This window comes from Pinus tabuliformis, chromosome 3_2 (genome assembly GCF_031772625.1).
Source record: "Pinus tabuliformis cultivar Carrire ecotype Pingquan chromosome 3_2, CPIR1, whole genome shotgun sequence".
NCBI lineage: Eukaryota > Viridiplantae > Streptophyta > Pinopsida > Pinales > Pinaceae > Pinus > Pinus tabuliformis.
The window spans coordinates 158217117-158243020 of NC_142302.1; positions in this window are offsets into that span (position 1 = coordinate 158217117).

Sequence of the window (25904 nt, forward strand, 5' to 3'; positions counted from 1 at the left end):
CCTAATCATGGTGCCAACTGTCTCCTTAAGTTGTTTTATGATCAGCTCCACCAGGCTAAGTGAGGCAGTCTTTACCTCTTTGAATATTCTTTTGTTCCTTTCTTTCCACACATTCCATATAATGAAACTCGGCAAGAGCTCCCAGGAAAAATTGGGAACTTCATTGTCAGAAAAATTATTCCTCCAATTGTTTAGAGTGTTAGCAATACTTTCTTTGTCTCTATCAGACTGTTTGAAGATGTTGGTAAACAAATCCCATATCCTGTCGTGAAAATACATCTGTTGAGAAGATGCTTGATAGTCTCCTCTTGGGTCTCACAGAGATGACATCTGGAGGGTCCCAGGTTAAAATTTTTCCTATGGTGAACTAACCACATGAAGAGTTTGATTTTCATTCAGCCTTTGTGCCTCCAAAGCTTCTGCCAAGTTTTATTTGGAGCTTGTGGTTCCAGATCAAGGAGAAAACCTTTAGCTTCCTTGATATTAAAGTTGCCCTCTTTGTTGTTACCCCACCTCAGTTGGTCCTGCCCTTCTGTTACTAGAATTATTCTCTAATCCAGTAATCTCTTAAGGGACTTTGCTTTACTGTTGAGGGTCCTATCCTCTCTGCCCTCTATTTTTTTCCAAATTCTCCACTTTCCTACATTATGTGGATTCTCCCAAAAGTCTTTCACCTTTACTAATCCTTGATTTTCAGTCTCATGCTTTAGGCCTAAAAATTCTTCCTTCGCTAGATTAGGTTCTTGTTGCCATTTGTCCTCCCAGAAAAGTGCCATATCTCCCTCTTTGATTTCCTAGAAACTATTTTTTTGAACCACTTCCTTGTTCTCCTAGGCCTTGTTCCATATGGGGGAGCCTTTCACTATTCCTGTCATACGTATGATATCCGAAGCCAGCTAGGCATTGGCATATTTTTCCTTCCAGGTGCTTGCCCATTGAACTTTAGGATCCTTAACCCACCTCCACCAAAGTTTGGCTCCTAGAGCCTTGTTGAGAATCTCTAGATTGTCCAAACCCAGGCCTCCTTGGTTCTTGGGTTTGCAGATCTTTTCCCATGAGACTAAAGCCAATTTTTTCCTTGTTTCCTCTTTGCCCCAAAGAAAGTCTCGTTGAATATTCTGAAATTGCTGTAAGAATCCTATTGGAGCTGGGAGGGCTGATAGCATAATGATTGGGATAGCTTGGAGAACTGCTTTAGTGAGAACCTGTCTACCAGCTAAATTTAAAGATCTGTTTGTTCATTTCCTGACCTTGTCTTGCATTTTAGTTGCTAATGGTTCCCATATACTCTTGTGTCGGGGTTTAGCTGTAAGAGGAACTCCCAAATACTTAGAGGGAAGGGATTCTCTCTGAAAGCCTAAAATTCTGGAGACATTTCTCTAGATGGCAATATGAGTGTTAAAGAAAAAGACTTTTGATTTGGAAAGGTTTACTTCCATACCTGTAGCCTTTACGAAGTCATTCAAAATTTGTTTGTAAGCAAGTGCTTCTTTAACTGTGGGAATTCCATGTAACATGGTACCATCTACAAACTATTGATGAGTCAGAACTTGCCCATTCTCCGAAAGTTGGAGTCCTTGAATTCTCCCCATTATTCTTGCATGCTTGATGGACCGCCCCAGCCCTTCCATTATGAGGATGAAGAGAAAAGGAGAGAGCGGATCTCCCTGTCTAAGACCGCTGGAACGGAGAAAAAGTTTAGAAGGAGAGCCATTCACTAAAATTGAAAAGTTGGATGAAGTCACAAGGGCCATGACCCATCTGACCCAATTATGATCAAAACCAAACGCTGTGAGCACTTTTTTGATGTATATCCAATTCACTTTGTCATATGCTTTGGCTATGTCTAGTTGCATGATCATGCCCACTCTCTTGTTGCATGTTAACGAGTGAACCACCTCGTGAGCTTGAATTATGTTGTCCAGAATTTGTCTTCCTTCTACGTACCCTGTTTGTTCCCCGGAGATAAGCGTGGGAAACAGGGTTTGAGTCTGTTAGCCACAACCTTGGAAATTATCTTGTAGACAACATTGCATAAGGCGATGGGCCTATATCTCTCTGGTGTTTGAGCATTATCCTGTTTTGGAATAAGGGCAATAAAGGAGGTATTGAGAGCTTTCAAAATGGTCTTGTTCCACCTAGAGTCTTCTACTATCTCAACAATATCCCTTTTAACAATATTCCAGCAGGCTTTGAAGAAATCCACATTAAATCCATCCGGACCTGGTGCCTTGCCATTTTGCATTTCCTTGAGGACCTCACTGATCTCCTTTTTAGTTACAGGTCTGTTGAGATTACAATTATCCTCTCTAGATACCAGTTTAGGTATGTGTTTAATTAAGTCCTTAATGAAAGGTTCTCTTCCTGAAAAGTTTTCCTTGGCAATGTCCCGAAAATGCTTTACTAACACTGCATCTATCTCCTCATGGGATTGATGAATTTGGCCATTCTCATCCTTGATCGAAGAGATTCTGTTGTGAGTTCTGTTCGCAATGGTAGATCTGTGGAAAAATTTAGTATTACGTTCTCCTTCTTTTAGCCATAGAACCCTAGATTTTTGTTTCCAAAAAATTTCTTTTTGTTTGCACAGCGTTTCCCATTCTTGGTGATATTTCTCTGCTTGATCATTTTTGTCTTTATCAAAGCCATTCTTGATCAAAGCTTGATTGAGCTCTAGGATTTTGTTTTCCACAATTTTTTTACTTGTGAAAATATTGCCAAATTCCTTCTGGTTCCATTCCTTTAGCTTCTGCTTGATGTGTTTTAATCTTTTATGTAGCAGGAACATAGATGATCCCTGAATCTGTAGGTCTTCAGCCCACCATTTTTCAATGTTGCTAATGAAATCCTGGTGTGAAAGCCAAATATTTTCAAACCTGAACGGTTTGTTTCTTGGGGTGCCAATGCCCTTGATCTTCATTTGAATCGGCTAGTGATCTGAGCCTCCAAAAGGAAGAATATCTGCTATTATTTCCTTGTCTAGAAGCATGAGCTCTTCAGAGATCATGAATCTGTCTAGCTTGGAAGCTACCTGGGAATCCCCTCATCTTTTATTGTTCCATGTGCAAATACCATTGTTTGTTTCAATGTGCACTAGCTTCATGTTTTCTGAAAAACAATGGAAAGATGAGGAATCTTTGTTTAGTGCTCTTGTACCCCCTTTTTTCTCCGAGAGAGATCTAATCATGTTGAAATCTCCTCCTATAACCCACGGTATCCCTGCAAATCTGTTTCGAAGGTCCACTAAGGAATCAATAAACTTGATTTTGTCATCTAACCTTTGAGGGCCATAAACATTCATTACAAGATAAGTGTCCCTATCTCCTACAAGCTATATAACAACTGATAAATAATTCCTTGATGCCTCCGCATCAATAATACCTATTTTTGGGGATTCCAGAGGATGAGGATACCCCCTGCTGTATTTTCTGCTTTGACTTCTATAAACTCATATCTGCTGAGCCACTTACTGTGGATTAGTCTTATCTTTTGAACTGAGCATTTCGTTTCTTGGACAAAAATTATATCCGGAGCTACCTGTTTCATTCTATTATTCAACATTCTCTTGTTTTTTTTGCTTCCTAGACCTCTGATGTTCCAAGTTGTAAACTTTATAATTACAGATTGGTAAAGGAGTAACTGGTTAGATCTTTCATCTTACCTGAGTCTATCATGAGCTTTCCACATTCCATTAATAGTTCATTTTGCCCCTTTTTTTCCCCGGGTTTCTTGGAGCTAATCCTGAAGTTGATTTTACTGCTTTCATTCCTTGGTTGCCCTGTCTTTCAATGTTGTTATCTTCTACCAAGCCCTTTGCCTGATTTTTCCATAAGAATAACTGCTTTATTCGATTGCATTCTTCTTGTGGTAGGGATTCTACCCCACCCGTTGTTCCCTTACTCAGGAACCCTTCTAGATCTAGGTTTTCTCTGTCAAGAATCTCTTGTAACTCATTGTCTTCCATTTCCATCTCACTATGGGTCATTTCCTGTTCCATATCCATCTCTGATTCACTCATCATGATCCCTTTCTGTTTTTCCTTTACCTGTTCCTGATCCTGTTCTTCTTCCTTCTCCTGCTTATCATATCCATCCTTCATTACTTGATTTTCAACTGCTGTATCTTCCTCCTCTTCAAGAACATGGAACTGATTCAGCATCACTTTTTGGTCTCCACTTTGGTGTTGTTTTGGCCCTTTTTTTCTGTTTTACCTTTGTGAGCTACTTTGTGAAAGCCATCTGTTTCTTTCATAGTGTTAGGTTTGCTTTTGTTCTCTGCCTTACTGAGAGGGCAGTCTCTAAGAAGGTGCTCGTTTTCATGAAATTTTCGACATCTAAATGGAATATGCTCATAGTCAACCATCTGCACCCATTCCTCATCATAAACCTCTAATATGACCTCGTCCGAAAGTGCTCTAGATAGGTCCATCTCTACACAAATCCTAGCAAAGGAGGTGTCTTGTCCTTGTTAACCACTACCTCTCTGTAGGAGGGAGTGGAGCTCCCTCCTCTGCATCTGTCCATGGAGAAAATCCCGCACAGAAACCCTCAACCCTGGTCTTTCGCTCTTCTGCTCTTCCGCCCATGTTAGGTTCTCGAGTTTGTATGTGTGTGTGTCTGAGAGTCTATCATTTTCCTTCACTCAACATTATCTCATAAGATACCAATTTTTTTATTTTGAACTTGCTCATGGTCAAGAATTTTTGGATTTTCTAAATTTGTTTCCATTTTGAGACGGGGTTGCTACTAGCCCACAATTCACACCCATATACCATCACTGGACAAAATAGGAGTCCAAAAAGTGTTTTAGTCGTTTTCCAATCCCATAACTCTGCCTCTCTACATCTATTTTGAAGAACATATAATGCTTTCCACCCTCCTAAAATTCTCTTCTTTCGGCATTTCTCTCAATTAAGTTTGTTGTTGAAATCAATCCTGAGGTACTTGTACTCATTTACTTCTTCAAGAATGTTGCCTTCAAAGAAGAACGTATGTTGGCTCTGCTTCCTTTTATTAGTGAAAATCATTATCTTGGTCTTATTAGTATTGACTTGCATCCCCACTTCTCTACAAAAATGCTCAAGGGCATATAGGTGCATCTGCAATCCATGGGCCGATTTAGAATTCAATACAAGATTATCCGCATATAAAAGAAGCTTTATCACAAACTCCCCCAACTGAACACCATCTCCACCTTGCAGATTTATCCACTCTTCCATTTTATCAATATATAAGCCAAAAATAGTAGGAGATAGAGGGCAACCTTGCTTGACTCCAATGTTACTTCTAAAATTTTCTGAAATACCTGTTGAGGTTCTAATTTTGACTTTCACCTCTTCATAAAGTCTATGGACAACGACTATGTAATGCAAAGAAATTTCAAGTTCTTCCATTCCACGCCACAACTTATCTCTAGGGACTGTGTCAAATTCCTTTTTGAAGTCAACAAAGCAACATAATGTTTCTTCTTTGTCCTCCCAAAACTTTTCAACAATGTGTCTCAACGTGATACCATGATCCACTGTAGAATTATTTGGCCTAAAAGCCGCTTGTCCTCTTGCCCTCTTTTCTTTTACTTCTACCCACTTACTGATTCTATTTTCTACCATGCTGCTGAAAGGCTTTACAAACAAAGGATTGATCATAATGGTTCTATAATTGGAAGGATTATTAATGTCCTCACTTTTAAAAAGGGGTATTGCTAGGCTAGTTGTCCAGTCCCTTGGGAATCCTCGCTGAATGATGTTGTTAAATATTTCCATGATGTGCGGTGCAAGCGTGTTCATTCCCCATTTTAGATACTCTGCTTGAAGATCAATCGAGTCCTTTGCCTTTCCTGTTTTCAGCTTCTTAATTCCAATCTCCACCTCCTGTAACGTGAAGAGCTTTGTAGTTGTGTTAATCTTGGAGGGAGGCTCTGCCTCTAATTCTTTCTCATAGAGTTGCTTTGCATATTCAAACCATTGATTGATTGTAATATTATTTTCGATTTCCTTCTTCCTTGGTTGAAGTTCCTGCCAAAAAAACTTTGGGTTATTCTTGCTTAGATATATTAACTCTTTCGCCTTGTTTGCATGAACTCATCTTTTTTTCTTTTTAGTATTTGCTTATATAACTTTACATTCATCTTCTTCTTCCTACCTTTTTCAAGGTTCTCCTTGCCATTTTGCATTCCTCATCAAACCAAGCATTTACAAGAAAACAATTTGATTATGATTTCCTATTTTTTGCTCTTTTGCATTCTCAAGTGCACTTAGGATTATATTTGTTAACTCATGACTGTTGAAGCTTTTGAAACCAATTTTCTCTTTCTGAATTAATCTCTCTAACATTGTCTTGAAGATAGTACAATTTCCTTGTGTTAGAAAAATTTTACCCCTTAATAATGATTACCAAAAACATTAAGTTAAATATTTATAAACTATATGTAAAATCTTAAAAATATCAAATCATATAATATATATAAAAATATAAAATTTAAATTTAAAATAATATAACGTTAATGTTTCAAAATTATATATTTATATATCTATAAAAGTTAAAAATGTATAAAGTTTATTTTTAATAAATATGTTATATAATTAAAATAGTTTAAACATGTTATAAATGTATGTATAAAAACCTAGACCAACAAATCTTAAATTCTCGTAGCGTGATTGGAGGAGAGAGAAAAGAATTTGCAATGAACCCCGATGAAATGTACGCTGTTGGAGGATTATGATGTACGGTGGTCGGGAGAAAACTTGGGGTGGAGGTTAACCTTGTCAACAGGACCGATAGCGTATGGCATGCATATACGCTATTACAAGCGAAGGGTTGACATTGTTTAAAGGACTGGCTTCGTTTTGACAAATGTTCATTTATTTCACAGGGTAGCTTTTAGTTTATTAAATGAATTCGTTTCAATACCTTGAAGTGTAACGTATTATTAGGTGAGGTATGTATGACATAAGGTGGGTTGTTTTTATTCATTGATTTATTATTTGTTTTATATTTTGTATTTTGTATGTTAGTTATTTTTTTTAATTATTTTTTTATTGTTTATTTATTATTATTTTATTATATACGATTTTTGTTATAATTTATTTAATTCAAGTTTATTTTTTATTTATTAATTTATTAACGAATTATATCTGATTTAATTTATATTTTGATATTTAATATTTGTAACTATTTTAATTATTATAATTTAGAGTATCTTTTATGTAAAAAATAATAATTTAAAATTTTCATTTAATGCAATATTTTTTATAAGTTATAGTGATTATTATAACAACCAACTTAATGTAGGGTAATTAAGAAAATTTAAGGGAGTGATTTTGATCATGTAAATATTAGAGGAGGCACAAGGTGAAACTAGTAAAAGGAGCCAAGATCGAATTGGGGTCAAATTGGTGACAACATTAAGCTCCAACTGGGGATGATGCTCCCCTACGGAGGATCAAGAACGTAGACCAAATGCCGTAGTATAGGGCCTGGAGTCGACTCATGAGGGAAAAGAGGACTCAAAAGAAAAAAAAGTAAAGCAATAGAAGGACATATTTCACATCTTAAAATCTTAGTCGATCAATACCAAGAATGAAACAAAAATAAATGTGAGGCCCCAGTACATATAAATTAACAAGTTCAATGATTATTTACAGACATAAGACATTTGTTTGTATACTTAGTGTATTGAGGTAGCTATGATAATGATTAAGGGCAGATGATCATAAATGATAAATGTCACACTTCATAAGAGCATTCAACACCATATACAAGTCATACCTGCTTACCGTTAATAATCGGGAAATGACACAAATCATAGTACTAATAAAGATTCATAAGAATGACTTTGATTTTGGAATAAGGTTTGATCAAAATTATGGAGGCTATTTATTAGGGATTTGTTTCACTTTTTGGTACATAACATGAGTTTCCAGAATCGGATGTCGCTCTGTTGCCAGCCAGCCTCTATAGACCCAATGGAGTCATCCACTATCATGAAATGAGGAACTTTGTAGATTCTTGTTTTCTCTTCGTGTTAGAGGCGATTCTTTCAATTTATTTAGCAAACATAACATTCACATGATGGGAGGATTATGCGCTGAACTTAGTCCAATACAACTGACCTTACTCCACTGCTAGTGAGCATTCATAGCCCTGGTGGAGATGTTAGCATGCCCCATCAGAAGTTACCTCAACAGAAGGAGTGGGAGGATTACACACTAGATTTTAATCTAATTCCACTGGCCTTTCTCCACTACCAGTGAGCGTCTATAGCCTCGACGGAGATACCAACATGCCCCACCCAAGAAAACATAAGTTCCTATCCCTAGGGTAGTATGGTGATAAGGGAAGGTCTCATGCATGGTTATAATGTAACTAGTGCTACCAAAGTTTCAATTGAATTTTATGAAAGCCCAATCTTATGGTTATAGGTCTAGCCCTTATGACTTAATGTGATCCCTTAGTATTTATGTGTAAGTAGTATGAAAGAGAGATGTGGTGAGGAATATTCAATATGAGGTTGACATTAAAGAAATTGAGATTTGAGCCCTTTAAAGATTGTTACCCCTCAAACATGATTTACAAACCAAGTCTTTAAGTATGTATTACTTTTTTTTGTTAATATGGTTCATTCTAAGGACTCATATATGTGTATTCCATTCTACTATGATCACATAAAGACTCTTCAAGATGAAAAACCCTTCATCTTTATTCATTCTAAACCTAAGAAGCATAAAAAGGTTTATTTATGTACATGATTTATATAAAATGTGTTTTCAGAAGCAAAATTGTTCAAATATGTCAAACAACCAATATAACGAAGACAATAATTTATCAACTCCAATACTCTTACTTTTAAGTTTCAAAAATAGTAATATGTTAAATAATTGTAAGAAAAGTGATGCCGAAAAATTTGACTTTTCCACGTAATTCACCTTCTCTGGATCACACAATAAATCACTTCATCATCAAGCCCTTCATTTGTTTTGAGAAAGTATTTCATATAAAAATCATACTTCACTTACAGTGAATCCTAGAACATGCACAAATTAGAACTATTATCAATCACATAGATACACCAGACAATATGTGAACATAATGCAAATTCCTTTCCTTAATAAAATCATGTCCATACAATTACAAAAGTTTTCATTCCTCTCTTGGCCCGATTTCACATTCATTTGACCATTAGTTTTCCCCTTAGGCTTACAATATTTATAATAACATATACAAACTAAATATTTTTCATAGATCCATAGATCAATCTACAAATCACTCATGCTTTTCAAGGTAGACTCGCTTTTTCCTTATTAGACAAATTTTTTACTATCCATAGAATTTCTAAATCCTAAAAGCACCCTAATAGTTTCTAATATTTCTAAACATTTTCTTATCCTAATAACTTGCTAATTGCTACCGATATTTTTTTCTCCTATAACCTCTCGTGATTTATTTCCTAAAATTTTCATGCCTTAAAAGACATATTTTCTTCTTAAAAATATTATCTCTGTCTATAGTTCTTTAAGAAATAAAAAAAATAAAATTATTTACAATAAGGAAATAAAATTCCTTTTCCATGTTAAGACTCAATTTGGAGCTTTGTGTTGGGAATCACGATTTCTGTTAAACCAAAACCCACAGGTGTTAGTCAAGATCACATCACCGGAGATAAGGATCCATGAGAGGCAGTTAGTTCATGTCACGAAATACATGGGAGCGTTGGTTTATCCAATATCCAACAATCTTCCCCCCAATGTGAGATGGATGTGTATCAAACTCGTGACCTACGCTTTGATACCACTTGTTGGGAATCACGATTTTCGTTAAACCAAAACTCATAGGTGTTAGTCAACGACTGCATTACCAGAGATAAGGATCCATGAGAGGCGGTTAGTCCATGTCATGAAACACACATGGGAGCGTTGGTTTATCCAATGTCCAACACGTTGTCTCCAATAATCTTGATGACTTGGAAGCTCTAATGCTCCTGCATCAGACTCCCAAGGAAGAAAAAATTTCGGGGTCTCCTGACCATGAGTTGTTGTTGCTAACGTCCTCTGGGTCCCATACATAGTTTTGTTATTGATGATCAACTTTTTCATGTTGTTGTACTTCTGGCGCTCGAATTCTACCATAATCCCACTCCCGTTCTTCTGATTGCAAGACATTTTTCTTCACCATGCTTCTGCTCACTATTCAAGTGAAAATTTTCTAGCCAAGAAAGTTATCAAAACAAAAGTATACAACCAAAAAAATATACTTTCAACCTCATCCCATGCTTGTAAATTTTCTCTCTGAACTCTCTACCTCACTTCAATATATTGATCGAGCTCTGTCTCCATGCTACCAACAAACTCTTCCTCCTTTGACTTTGTTGCATCCTCGTTCACAACAAATTTTGCAAGTTGTTCACCCTCAGTTTCTATTTCACTTGCATCAGTTTGAGAACTGATAACCACTTCTACTACACATGCATACACACAATCAGTGTGAAGACTGAAAGTTGTCGCTACATTTGGTTCATCATTCGCTATGAGCATCCCATTCAAGTATTGCTCCTCCTCTCTGCTGAGAACAAAATTTGAACTTTGTTCTCCTCTATCTTCCTCTTTTTTCATGACAATTTCAAAAGATTGTCCATCATCTGTAATAACACCTGCAACCATAAAAAAAACCACCACGAAAAACATAAGGATTTTCAGCCTCATTTGATGTTTCAAACATCAAATCTATACCAACCTCATCACCATCCTCTTCAAGGATTTCTCCTTGCTTAGGTTCACCCTTATGAACTAACTTCCCACACTCAGTAGCTTTGAATTCTTCCTTCAACCTATGTATAAGCTTTTTCCTCTGCTTCTTGGCCCATAATATTTCAACATTCCATTTAAGCCTTTTCCTTGAGTTCCACCCATACTTCTAGCTCTCCTCATTCTATTATATCAACTCTGTAAGCACATTCAACTCTGTTTTTATCTCAACAAGTTACCTCTCGTATTTTTCATCACTCATTTTCCTTATGCCAATTGCTTTGGCATCTCTGTGGCTTCCATCTGAATTCTTCAAATGACTTCTCATTCATCTTCATCTTCCCCTTCTGTGAGTTTCTCACTTCCCACTGTGACCTGCAAATCACCTCTGTAGTAGCAGACCTCTTTCTTGCTACACAAGTCTCACCAAGCTTCTCCTCTTAGCTAAGAATGTTGGCATTCTTGGTCCCCTCCTTTGGAACCCTTTTCGAGCACTCCTTGCTCTCCAAGTTTTTGCAATCACTCTTTTTCCTCCATCACAGTTGTGCTAGATGTCAGAATTCTCACCATTTCCTCCTTCTCAATTGCTGCTACCTGTCATCAATACCTAAAAAATAAAAAATAAACCAAAATCAATTTACTCGCTAATGTATTAATCTCATTCTAATTTTTCCTCTACACTGTAGCATAAAATTCTTCTATTGTCTCCATATCTCTTGCTTTGATACCACTTGATGTAGGAAAATTCGAATTTTCCTGGAAATTCACCTTCTCTAGATCACACAATAAATCACTTCATCATCAAGCCCTTAATTTGTTTTGCAAAATTATTTCATATAAAAATCCTACTTCACTTATAGTGAATCCTAGAGCATGCACAAATTAGAACTATTATCAATCACATAGATACACCAGACAATTTGTGAACATAATGAAAATTCCTTTCATTAATAAAATCATGTCCATACAATTACAAAAGTATTCATTTCTCTCTTGGCTTGATTTCACATTCATTTGGCCATTAGTTTTCCCCTTAGGCTTACAATATTTATAATAACATATACAAACTAAATAATTTTTCTGATCCATAAATCAATCTACAAATCACTCATGCTTTTCAAGGTAGACTCACTTTCTCCTTATTAAATTTTTTCTTATCAATAGCTTTTCTAAATCCTAAAAGCACCCCAATAGTTTCTAATATTTCTAAACTTTTTCTTATCCTAACAACTTGCTAAATTCTACCATTTTTTTTTTCTCCTATGACCTCTCATGATTTATTTCCTAATTTTTTCATATTTTCTTCTTAAAAATATTATCTACTAAATCTTATCTCTATCTATAGTTTTTTAAGAAATAAAAAAGATTAAAATTATCTACAATAAGGAAATATAATTCCTTTTCCATGTTAAGACTCAGTTTGGAGCTTTGTCTCCAAAAACTTGATGACTTGGAAGCTCTAATGCTCCTGCATAAAAAGGTAAGGTGTTTTGCTCATTTTAGTTCCTAAAAAGGAGTTGATACACAATGATAAAATGATGTTCTCTTAAAGACTTATTCCATCCAATCTTCTATGAAATCATAATACTTTGTATGATTATTTAAATGATCAAACATTTCTAATATTAATGTATATGCAATATATTCATAATTTACTCCCTTATTAGAGCAATCTTAAATCATGTTAGGATTTTTCATGCGGCAACTTAAATGTTCTTGAAATTTATGTTCATCATAACAAGAAGAAGAATTATATGTAGTTTGGAAGGATTTATTGAAGTGATGATGTATATATGGCAAAATAAATAAATGAATATTAGTTAAAATAAAGTTTAGACTTAATTCATTTGCATTTTAATGTAAAATAACCTTATTATGTGCAAAATCATCATAAACAAGTTCGTTGTTAGTTACATAGTCATATTTATCATGGTTATTGATATGAAAAACATTATAGTTGTGTGAATTTAAACCTACAAATGAATAATTATTATCATATTCATCATGCATAGGAGGTTTTGAATACTCGACATGAACCTGAAATGAATCGATATCAGAACTAATAAAAGCACCATCACATACCTCTTCTTCTTGATGGTTGAATATCATTGATTCTCCTTCGAAGTTTCCTTCTTCATAATGATTAATATTAACATAACCAAAAACACGAAACAAATCAGGGATGTTAGAAGAATTAGATTGCAAAGAAGTCCGAGAGAAATCCATTGGAAAATAAAAATAATATATAATCTAGGAGTCACTAGGTGAAAAAAAACAAAGAAATATATACTTTAAAACTTTTAAGGCGTATATAGATATGATCCTGTTCACCAATATATTAGAGACTTAATCGATTAATCTAGTTACCAAGAAAATGAAACTTTAACAATTTGTTGTCCAACAATAGTGCCAAAATATGTTGGTGCTCAAATTGTACTGGTAACTAAGGATAGCCTGAGACCACATCATTGAGGATCCTAGATCCTCCCACTCTAGGTGACAAGGGATGGCCTCCCTTTCACCACAGGGGTTATTCCCTAGTGATAATCAAAATTGAATAGTCATTGTAAACTTAATGTAATTTAAATGGATTTTCTAATTAACAAATAAATAGGCCAGATTATTGAATAAAGATTGTTTTAAATAAAATAATGCTTTTTGGGAAAAAGACATGGTAGGTACATAACTCCAGAAAACTTATTAAATTAAAACTTCATTAATAACAAATGAGGGAAATTAATATATATAACAATTCACAAAGTTTAGTAAGAAAAAAATTAAAATTAAAGAAAAGATAGAAATTGAAGCACACTGGTGTTAAATACATCTAATAGAACTATGTGGTTTAAATAATATTACATCAAGTATTATTATTATTTAACCTTCATAACAATTACAATAATTTACTTTAATAATTTCCAATAATAAATATTAGAGAAGCATTAAATTAAATGTAATGCGTGAAACATTAGACAACCTGAACAAGTAAAATAATGGCCAATAATTTCACATTTTCTAGTGAGGGAAAATAGTGAAAACAAGAATAAAATAAAAAATGAAATAAAATTTAAATTGATCTTTATGGCTTTTGAATTTATAATGCACATAACCCTAAATATCATGCAATCCTGGAATTAAATCTGCAACCAATAAACTCAAAATATGATTTTAAAACCCTAAATATCAAGTATTCAAAAATATTTAAAATCATTCAATGTATTTGAGAATAATGCATAATGAAGTTAAGCCGCATTTTGGAACAACAAAGCAGTGCATACAATTAAAATTAAATAGAACATAATGAAAGAAAATAAAAGACATAAATTATAATATCATTAATAAAACCTCCATGTCATAATAAAGGAGACCATTTACAACATGTACAAGATAGTTGTAATAGTCAAAGTCTTCTTCCTCAAAGCTACCCATCCTCCAACTTCCCAAAAAGCTCTGCCCGAAATTCCCTAGAACAATCTTTTACATCTTCTTTTAAATGTCTGGATGTTCGTTTCATTTAGTTCTTGTAACTTCCGGAACGAAATTACATTAATAACAATTATTTTGAATAAATGTAATACATATTCCATTATTTAAGTGAATTCCCGCTCAAATCTTTCATGTAAATGAAATTGAAATATAACTAACCCTTTCATAATGTTCTCCTCATAATATTATTGTACGTACATTATTAATGAAATTCAATTTTTACGTTAGTTGAGACCCAATAAAATTTTCCCATTATATAAAACATTAGGTCATAAATTATGTATTTAATGTGAACGCATTTTCCAAAAATGCAAGATAAAAACCAAAATATTAAATCTAATAAATTTAATGTGAATTTTCCCTTTTAAATACTTGCATTTCTACAAAATCTACTATGAAATCTCAATGCTCCTCCCTTGCTAAATTGATGCTTGCACATTCTCCATCCAACCTATTAAAAACAAAATTCTGAATTTAAAATAATACAAATTCGAAATGTATATATATATTTTAAGTATAAATCATAAATTTAATTATGTATTCCAGTTTTATTTCTCAACATAGATATTTTTTTTTAAATATTTATAAACTATATATAAAATATTAGTAATCTCAAATCATATAATATATATAAAAACATAAAATTTAAATTTCAAATAATTTAACATTAATGTTTCAAAATTATATATTTATATATATATATAAAACTTCACGATTTATAAGGTTTATATATAATAAATCTGTTATATAATTAAAATAGTTTAAACATGTTATAAATGTATATATAAAATCCTATACAAACAAATCTTAAATTCCCATAACGTGAATGGAGGAGCGAGAAAAGAATTTGCAACGAACCCCGGTGGATTCTGTGTTGTTGTACGGCGGTCAGCAGAAAATTTGGACATTTTTTAAAAGGCCTCGAATCCTTTGGTATATGTTCATTTATTTCACATGGTAGCTTTTAGTATCCACACCTTAAGTCTAACCTATTATTAGGTGAGGTATGTATGACATAAGGTGGATTGTTATATATTGTTCTTTATTCATTGATTTATTGTTTGCTATATATTTTGTATGTTAGTTAATTTTTATTAATTATTTAATTTTTATATATTTATTGAGTGTTTATTTATTATTATTTTATTATATAAAAAATGTTATAATTTATTTAATTCAACTTTATTTTTTTATTTATTAATGTATTAATGAATTATATTTTATTTGATTTGTATTGTGATATTTAATTTTTTAATAATAATGATTATTATAATTTAGAGTATTTCTTATGTAATTTTTTTTGTTTTTTTCTAATAATTTTTTTAAGTTTTAATGATTACTATAACAACCAATTTTAAAGTAAGGAAAACAAGAAAATTCAAGGGAGTAATTTTGATCATGTGAATATGAGAGGAGGCATAAGATGAAACTGGCATAAAAAGCCATGTCTAATTGAGGTCGAATTGGTGACAAAAAAGACCACACACTCAATAAGTCATGACACATGAAGTAACATAAATTGATGCCTGAGGATGAGAGAGCTTTCAAAAAAGATTTCTATGATATGACTGAAATGGTGAAAATGTTGTATAATGAAAGAACAACACGGATGCGAGGAGAAAGTTCTAATTAGCCGAAAGGTGATGGTGGTGATGGGAGCAAGCCTCCTCCTCCTCCTCCTCCTCCTCCTCCTCCTCCTCCTTCACCTCCTTCTTCACATGGAACAACTCCTCCTACATCTCCAAGAGTACTTGCTAAGTCTCATTTGCTTAAGCTTGATGTCAAGTTTGAACTTCCAATGTATGATGGAGAATTAAATGCTGAAAAGTTGGATAATTGTGTTCGTCAAATTGAAGTTTATTACAGGATCCAAAAGATTGATGATGATGTCACAAAGATCAAACTTGCTTCTATTCATTTGGGAGGTGCAACTCTTATCTGGTGGGAGGCCAGAACTCAAGAAGATTTGAAGAAAAGTGGTAAAATGATCTCTTCTTGGAATGAATTTATAGTTGCATTAAGGAAGCAATTTTATCCATTAGCTTACATACAAAAGGAAATAATGGATTGATTTTTTTTTAGACATGCTAAAGGTCTATAAAAATTATGGTGTAGATTTGCAACTGCTCATGAAGTCTTAATCAAAATCACAAGACACAAACCTACTCTATTTCTTTGCAGAAGTTAATCTTAGAACAAACTTAATCTTAGACATGCAATATGAAATAACACACATGCACACAATATTTTTCCTGGGGAAAGCAATTTGCTAAAAACCCAATTCCTACTTGCATTAATCTGATGATAAAGATGTATTACAATTGCTTTGCTCAACTGAGCACAACTTGCAAGTGAATAACCTATATCTCTACTCATTAAGAAGCTCTGACCCAGACTTAGTCAATTTCTACCTCTTTTCGAGCCCCTATTTCCTTGTGCAATTCCTTGAGAAATTAGGCCCCTATTATTTAGGAATTTCTCCAAAATGATTTTCACCATTCCCAAGGTTGATCATCATACTGCACGCAACATGTGTACACTCAAGACTAGTCTACAAATGAGGTTACACTGCCTTGGAATCTCCAGCATAGCTGGGGAAATCGAATTATCTGCATGCACTAGCTATTTTGGGCTGATTGATCAGTTAACTAGATGATCAATGAGATTGTCTGAAGTCTCACTGCACAACTGACCTTCTCTAGTTCATCCAATAGTTGGAACTAGTTTAACAAAAACAGCTTGAGATAACTGACCTTGATTGCTACAAATTAGCAATCACACATGCTTAACTGAACTCTAACTCCTCCACCTTGAATTTACTGAGTAAAATGGGTGACACAAGCCATGTCACACAAGTTAACTACATCTAAGTTGTTTGTTGAAGTGGAAATTTGAATTTTCTCAATTTAATCAAGGCAAAATCAAATTGAGAATTTCTTGCTACATTTTTCAACACTCCCTCTCAACAAGAAAGGGATTATGAACCACCCCCATCTTGCACCTGTGGAACTCAAACTTCCCTCTTGACAAAGCCTTTGACAAAATATCATCATCTTTTTCCTCCATCAGAATGTAGTGTAGCAACATTATCCACCTCTACAAACAGTCTCGTAAATGGTGATACCAAATATCTATATACTTGGATCGATCATGAAATACAAGATTCTTAGAGAGATTAACACAGCTTTGATTATCACAGTAGATCACAGTTGGATCCATCATTTTACCAAACATTCCAATAAGTATCTTCTCATCCAGATCACCTCACATGTTACTTGACTTGTGTCCATGTATTCTGCTTCTACCGAGTTGAGCACCACATATCTTTGCTCCCTGTCGTACCAGGAAACAAATGTGGACCAAACATTGAAAATTCCACCTGATGTACTCTTTCGGTTTCATAGATCCCTTCCCAATCTACATATATGAAGCCACACAACTTCACGCCCTCTATCCATCTGTACCATAGTCAAAACTGGGTAGTTCCTCTGAGGTACTGTAAAACATGCTTAGCTACCTTCCAAAATAATTTGGTTGGCCTAACCATAACTTGGTTCAGCTGGTTGACTGCATAGCACATATCTGGTCGTGTGTTAACAAGATACAATAATGAGCCCACTAGCTGCTGATAAATGGTAGGATCCACTTCTTCACCCGAAGTGGCATCCTCCTTCCTCTAGTTGGTCGCTAGAGGGCTCTCCATGAGTTTACAACTATCCAAGTAGAATCTCCGTAGTATCTCATTTGCATACTTTCCTTGAGACACAAATAATTCCCCATCACCTTTCCATACTTCCAACCCGAGGAAGTAGTGCATGACACCCATGTCCTTCATTTCAAATTCCCTTGCAAGGTCCTCGCAAGATCTGATCAACTGTTCATCACCAGTTAAAATCAAATAATCAACATATAAGACAATAATAAGCAATTTACATTCTACCAAGATATGATAGAGGTTGCATCCGCATCACTTTTGGTGAGATAACTATCTATCCTGGTGTACCAAGCATGAGGTGCTTATTTGAGACTGTACACCACTCGTTTGAGTCTGCACACATGAGACTCTCAATCAAATGTCTCAAAGCATTCTAGTTTTTCAATGTACATCTCCTCCTCAATAAATCCATCAAGGAATGTTGTTTTTACATCCATCTGGTGGAACTTCCACCACATCTATGCAACGAGTGCAAGAATTGATCTAATGGATGAGTACCTTGCTACAAGAGCAAAGGTCTCCTCATAATTAGTTCCCTCAACTTGAGGGTACACCTTGGCCAAAAATATGACCTTATACTTCTCTATGCTTTCATATGCTGCCTCATTCACCTTGAAGATCCATCTCAAACCCACAACCAATTTATCTTCTGGTCTTGGGACCACTTCCCAAACACTGTTCTTTACAATGGATTCATATTCCTCCACCATTGCATCAACCCATATAGATTGCTCTACTACTACCTCGAAAGAGTATGGCTTGGTATCTACAAGCTTAGTCATTAGATCCATGTAGCCAGTGTATCGTTCATGTTACCTTCTCTGCCTACACAAATTTGAAGGAGCTCCCACATTCTTGTTAAAATTGGAAACGAGGGAAAAACTTCATGTGGGTCATCTTATTCATGGCTAATAATATTTTTATTAGATTCCTCTCATCGAGTGGTGTAGGATTGATATAAATATCATCCAATTCCGATAAGTATTTATGGAGATATGAATTTATTTTGATTATGGAATTATTATCAAGCCGACCTACAACTCATGTAGGCTCAGAAGCCCAACAGTCGCATCTATTCAAACATCATCAGTTGTGTATAAATACAAGAGGACTTTTCCTCATTTGCACTCACTCAACTCATCACATCTCTCTCTCTCTACTGCGCAGAAAAGAGTCTCTTCTCTACTGCACAGAAAAGGGTCTCTCCCTCACACATGTGAAGCCAGAAGCTATTGAAACTGAAGCTGCAACTGCAGAAGTAAAGTTTGACCTACGTGGACTAGAAGATATCCTCATCTAAACTGCACTGTAGGTTCATCTGAACCTCCTATGAAAGCCGCAACTTTTGGTGGTGGAATCAAGTCAATCCGACGGACGGTTTGCAAGATATCGACTGCCCTAGTTTGAAGGAAGCTGCTGAAACTGAAGCTGCAATTGCAGAAGTGAAGTTTGACCTACGTGGACTAGAAGATCTCCTCATCTGAACTGTGTTGTAGGTTCATCTGAACCTCCTTTCGAAGCCACAACTTTTGGTGGTGGAATCAAGCCGCTCCGACAATCGGTTTGTGAGATATCGTCTGCCCTAGTTTGATGATGAAGCCACTAATGCTGATGCTGCTAATCTAGGGTTTGCTACTGCTGATATAAATCAGATTTATTGTACTATTTCTCTCTGCTGAATTATTGAAGATAAAAGAAGATTTGATCAAAGGGTTTTCCCACAGATTGTGGGGTTTGTCCCTGGCTAGCCGCCACATCTTGTGTCTCTTGTCTTGGCTTGTTTTTTGTCTATCGTTTAATTTTATATCTGCATTTTAATTTATGAACATGTGATTGCTAATCTGTGGAATGTAATTAGAAAAATAAGTAAACTGTTATAAGCATAGAACATACCATATCTTAACATGGTATCAGAGCTGAGGTGAAGACAAAGCCCGAGCAAGAGCAAGAGCAATCACCGAAGAGAAGATAGGCAAGGCTATCCTAAAAGAACTATGGGGTCCTCAACACTCTTTCCTGCCGAAGACAAGCTCCATGAGAAAGCTGACTATCACAGATGGAAGATATCTATCGATCTAACCCTAGAAGATCAAGGAGTGCTGGACCATATAGGAGGCAATATTGTTGAGCCTCCATCAAATGCATTCGCTGTTGCCTGGAACAAATGGAAAAATGGAGAAGTCAAAACAAAGAAGATCATTCGGGACTCTATCGACAAGCACTTGGTGGCCTACATCTCTGACCTGAACACCTACAAGGAAATCTACGATAGACTAGTGAGTTTATTTAAAGTTAATGATGCAAATCAGGTTTTGTTTCTTAGAAATAAGCTGAGGGAAATCAAGAAGGGTAAAGATGAGAGTATGCAAGCATACTTCTTAGGAATCACCGAGATCAAGAACGATCTCCTATCTATTGGGGTGACTATTACTGATAGGGAAATGGAACTCATGACTCTTGGAGGATTACCATCTGAATGGTACGTGTTCAAGACTACTCTTCTGAACAATCATGTAATTCTTGGTATCAAGGAATGAATGGCTAGATGCATTCTAAAAGAAACAAGGGTAGAAGAGCAAGAAATGCCCTTGCCTAAAGGTCCTCCTATTGCCTTTTCTTCTCATGCTAAGAAAAGAAATAATTCCGGGACTAAATCAAAAGGAAAGGTTGGACCTAAGGGTGGAAGAAAAGGATGATGTTACATTTGCAATAAAGCAGGTCACTATGCAAGGGAGTGCCCTGATAGAAAGGACTCACTGGGACGATGATCAAAATCCCTTTGATGGCAATCAAAGGAATGACAAATTCAATAGCAAAGGTAAGAGGAGAGCTGAGAATCAAGGAAGAGGACAAGCATTCAAGAAGGCTAGAAATTCCAAGATGTATTAAATGCACCTGACCTCCGAAAGAACCTGGTGTCCATCTCGGCAATGGAAGACAAAGGCTATAAGGTAACCTTCAGCGATGGCAAGGTACATGTATCAAAAAGTAATGTTAAAGATGCCTTTACTCTTGGGTTTCATGTTATCAAGTCGATGAAAGTCAGGTAGGTGTCATGTCTTATGACACATCTCTTTAGTTCGAACTTTGGCTTTGGAGGTTTTCCTACCTTCATTACAAAGATCTACTCGATGTAAGACATATGGTAACAGGGATGCTCGAATTCCGAGTAGAAAAAGAAGGTGTATGTTCGAGATGTGCCGAAGGAAAGCTCAAAAGGGGACCATTCCACTCAAGCCTAAGCAAGACCTCCGATATATTACAGTTGGTTCACTCAAGCATACCTGAGGTTGCATTAAGAGGGAGACTACTACACCACATACTCCAGAGCAGAATGGTGTGGCACCATACGATTGTGGAAGCTATCTCTATGATGATGTAACAATGCCTGGTGTGGAAGAACTGATGGATCCTATTTATCCACCTGAGCCTTCCTCTTCCAAGAAGAGGCCTTCATGGTTTAGTGGGATACTTGATGATGCTGAAAGACATGCTGCACCCTGAGGAACCTTTCGTGAAAGTAAGAAACCCAACAAGTATCAGGGATACCTGACCAGTATGAGCACAATCATACAAAATGAGCCTTCATCATTCTTAGATGCCGTCAAGCATCAAGTATGGAAGGATGCTATGACCATTATGGAGAATGATGTCTGGGAAGTAGTTCCCAGACCCTAGGACAAGACAATTGTTACTTCAAAATGGATTTACAAGATAAAGCTGTAGCAGATGGAAGTACGGAATAGTATAAGGCTCATTTTGTTGCTCGTGGTTTCTCCCAGAAGGAAGGTATAGACTATGATGTGATATTTGCACCTGTTGCCAGATATACGACCATCCACTTGATCATAGCCCTTGTGGCTTCACAAGGATGGAACCTACATCAGATGGATGTCAAGACCATATTCTTTCACAGTTTGATCAAAGAAGAGGTCTATGTGGAGCAACCCAAAGGATTCGAGATTTAGGATTGAAAATCTCATGTATGTAGGTTGAAGAAGGCTCTCTATGGGCTGAAGCAAGCACCCCGAGCATGGTATGAGAGGATCAATAGCTACTTGATGAAGCTGGGATTCAAGAGGAGTGAAGTCGATCATAACCTTTACCTTAAGGTTGAAGATGACAAGCCTCTCATACTGGTGTTGTATGTGGATGACCTCTTTCTAACAAGTGCAGACCCTCTCATTCACAAATGTAAGAGGGAGTTGGCTTCTGAATTTGAAATGAAGGACCTAGGACTGATGCACTATTTCCTAGGACTTGAAGTGTGGCAGAAGCCAAGGGAAATTTTCCTATCTCAAGGAAAATATGTGGTGAAGATTCTGAAAATATTTGGTATGATGGACTGCAAGCTGTGATTACCTCAAGGATCTTAACTTTCAGAAGTTATATGGTAGTGATGTCGGATCAGATTTGGGAAATGCCTATGAGTTTCAAAAACTCATTCGCGTTGATGTTCTTGGTGAACCTCTGTCTGAACATATGTTTTGTAGTTAGCATTGTGAGCTCATATTTAGTTGAGCCTCACTAGATTGGTGCCAAGAATCTTTTGAGATGTCTTCAGGACACAATCTCTCATGGATTGAGATACATTGCCGGAAATATGAAACTGCATGATTATTTGAATGCTGATTAGGCAGGTAGTGTGGAGGATCATTGGAGCACTTTTTAGTGTTGTTTCTCTTTGGATTCTACTTCGATATAATGGATGAGTAGGAAGTAGAAGTCGGTTGCCATAAGCACCGCTGAGACCAGATACATATCTACGAGTATGATCTCATATGAAGCTGCTTGGTTGGGGAAGCTCTTCAGTGAGCTGTTTGAACACATACCACTGTGATTCTCTGTAACAACCAGAGGTGGGAATCGATTATTGAGGAATCCTGTATTCATCGATTGCTCCAGCAAATAGACATCATCTGGGATATGGTAAGTCGATGAGCAAGGAGGCTCCATCGCATTAAGATGATGTATAGGTCGATACACCTTGTCAAAGCCTTGAGGAAAGATCTAATCTGTGATTTTCCCAAACAACTTGGAGTCGTTAAGAAACCCTTGTAAAAGGGTCCTACATGTTGCATACATTGAGATCTTAGAGCTCTAAGGGCTTACGGTTCTTATTGCAGCAACATACGACCACAGGGTGACTCAGCCTCCCCTGGGGGTGCGCATTGGAACAAGATGATTCACTCTCTTGTGGGACAAGATGATTCACTCTCTTGTGGGACAAGATGATTCACTCTCTTGTGGAACATGATGATTTGCTTTCCTGTGTAGCAGAATGATTAGTTCTCCTATGAGGCCTAGATTGATGTGTTCTCCATGGCAATTGTAGCAGGATTGATGTGTTCTCCATGGCAATTGTAGTAGGAGTGATGTGTTCTCCCGTGAGGCTTGGATTGATGTGTTCTCCATGGCGATTGTAGCAGGATTAATGTGTTCTCCTGTGAGGCCTGGATTGATGTGTTCTCCATGGCGATTGTAGCAGGATTGATGTGTTCTCCTGTGAGGATAGGATTGATTAGTTCTACTGTCAAGGCATCCTACCCATGCAGTTTGGGACTCATGGGAAGTACCTCTCATCTGATCAATGAGCAGGGAAATGAAGTTAGGGACCATAGTAGTACCGATGGACGCATCGTTGTATCTACCATACTCCTTATGCTAGGATGACCTCCATTGATCTGGGATCAATGGTACTGGTCTGGGACCAATGGTAGGAGTTGTACCATACTATGACACTGACTTCGAGTCGGTTGAGGCTGGTCTGGGACCAGTGGTACATACTCTGAGACTGACTTCGTGTCAGTGCATCATTGGTCTGGGACCAATGAGAGTGGTACATACTATGACGCTGACTTCGGGTCGGTTGAGACTGGTCTGGGACTAGTGGTACACTCTCTGAGACTACGATACTGGTTTGGGACTGGTGGTAGGAGTGGTACTTACTATGAAGATGACTTTTGGGTTAGTTGAGACTGGTCTGGGACCAGTGCTATGCACTCTGAGAATGATTTTGAGTTAGTGGAGGATGATACCGGTCTGGGACCAGTGGAGTTGTACTCACTATGACGCTAACTTCAGGTTGGTTGAGATTGGTCTGCGACCAATGGTACATAATCATTAATCTGAGACTGACTTTGAGTTAGTATGATACATTCTTGATCATTTCTTCTTCTTCATAATTTGGACAAAAGCATAGCAGAATAGAACAAAGCAGAGCAACGCATAACAGAACAGAGCTGTATAGATCAGTACAGGGCAGAACAAGACAAAGCAGAACAAGCATAATAGAGCAGAGTAGGGCAAGGGTCAGGCTGTACAAGGCAGTGCATTTGATGGATGAATATTAACGACCGATAGACAGATTGCAGATGAAGTTCTCCCTAGTTGAGAGGGGGTGTTAAAATTGGCAACTAGGGCAAAACTTCATGTGGGTCATCTTATTCGTGGCTGATAATATTTTTACTAGATTCCTCTCATTGAGAGGTGTAGGATTGATATAAATATCATCCAATTCCAATAAGTATTTATGGAGATATGAATTTATTTTGATTATGGAATTATTATCAAGCCGACCTACAACTCATGTAGGCTCAGAAGCCCAATAGTGGCATCTATTCAAACATCATCAGTTGTGTATAAATACAAGAGGAATTTTCCTCATTTGTACTCACTCAACTCATCACATCTCTCTCTCTCTCTACTGCGCAGAAAAGGGTCTCTCCCTCACGCATGTGAAGCCGGAAGCTACTGAAACTGAAGCTGCAACTGAAAAAGTAAAGTTTGACCTACGTGGACTAGAAGATCTTCTCATATGAACTGTGTTGTAGGTTCATCTGAACCTCCTCTAAAAGCCACAACTTTTGGTGGTGGAATCAAGTCAATCTGACAGACGGTTTGCAAGATATCGACTGCCCTAGTTTGAAGGAAGCTGCTGAAACTGAAGCTGCAACTGCAGAAGTGAAGTTTGACCTGTGTGGACTAGAATATATCCTCATCTGAACTGTGCTGTAGGTTCATTTGAACCTCCTTTGGAAGCCGTAACTTTTGGTGGTGGAATCAAGTTGATCCGATGGTCGGTTTGTGAGATATCGTCTGCCCTAGTTTGATGATGAAGCCGCTAATGCTAATGCTACTGATCTAGGGTTTGCTACCGCTAATATAAATCAGATTTATTGTACTATTTCTCTTGATCAAAGGGTTTCCCCACAGATTGTGGGGTTTGTCCCTGGCTAGCCACCACATCTTGTGTCTCTTGTCTTGGCTTGTTTCCTGTCGATCGTTTAATGTTCTATCTGCACTTTACTTTATGAAATGTGATTGCTAATCTGTGGAATATAATTAGAAAAAGAAGTAAACTGTTATAAGCATAGAATATACCATATCTTGACGATTCTCCCTTGCATCCTGCAAAAGTCTATCAACTTCCCTGGTCCTTTTTCTGCCTTCTCTAGATGGTTCTTCTTGAGTGGATGTCTCCACTCTTTTCTCCTCAATTTTTGGCTTCTCCACAACTTCCTGAGGCTCCTCCTTTGGAGCTAAAATCTCCTCTTTTGGTGGGATCTGAAGCTCCCTCTCAAGAGAGAACTGCATCACTTTCTCCTCATCAAACTTTACATCCCTTCGCACAATTGTCATTCTGAGGGATGGAAAGTACACATGATAGTTGTGTGGAGTTTATGTGTAACCCACAAATACCCCCAAATCTATTATTGGATCAAGCTTCTTCCTTGATTCTTTAGAGACATGGCAGTAAACAAAGGCTCCAAAAATCCTAAAGTGCAACACATCTGGCTTCCTCCCTGAGAAATCCTCCTCTGGTGTAATCATACCAAGAATCTGATGAGGACTCTAGTTCTACAAATAGACTGTTGTGTTTCATGCCTTAGCCCACAAATGTAGAGGTAGGCCTTGGTCATGCAACATTGCTCTCATGGATCCCACAACGCTATGGTTCTTTCT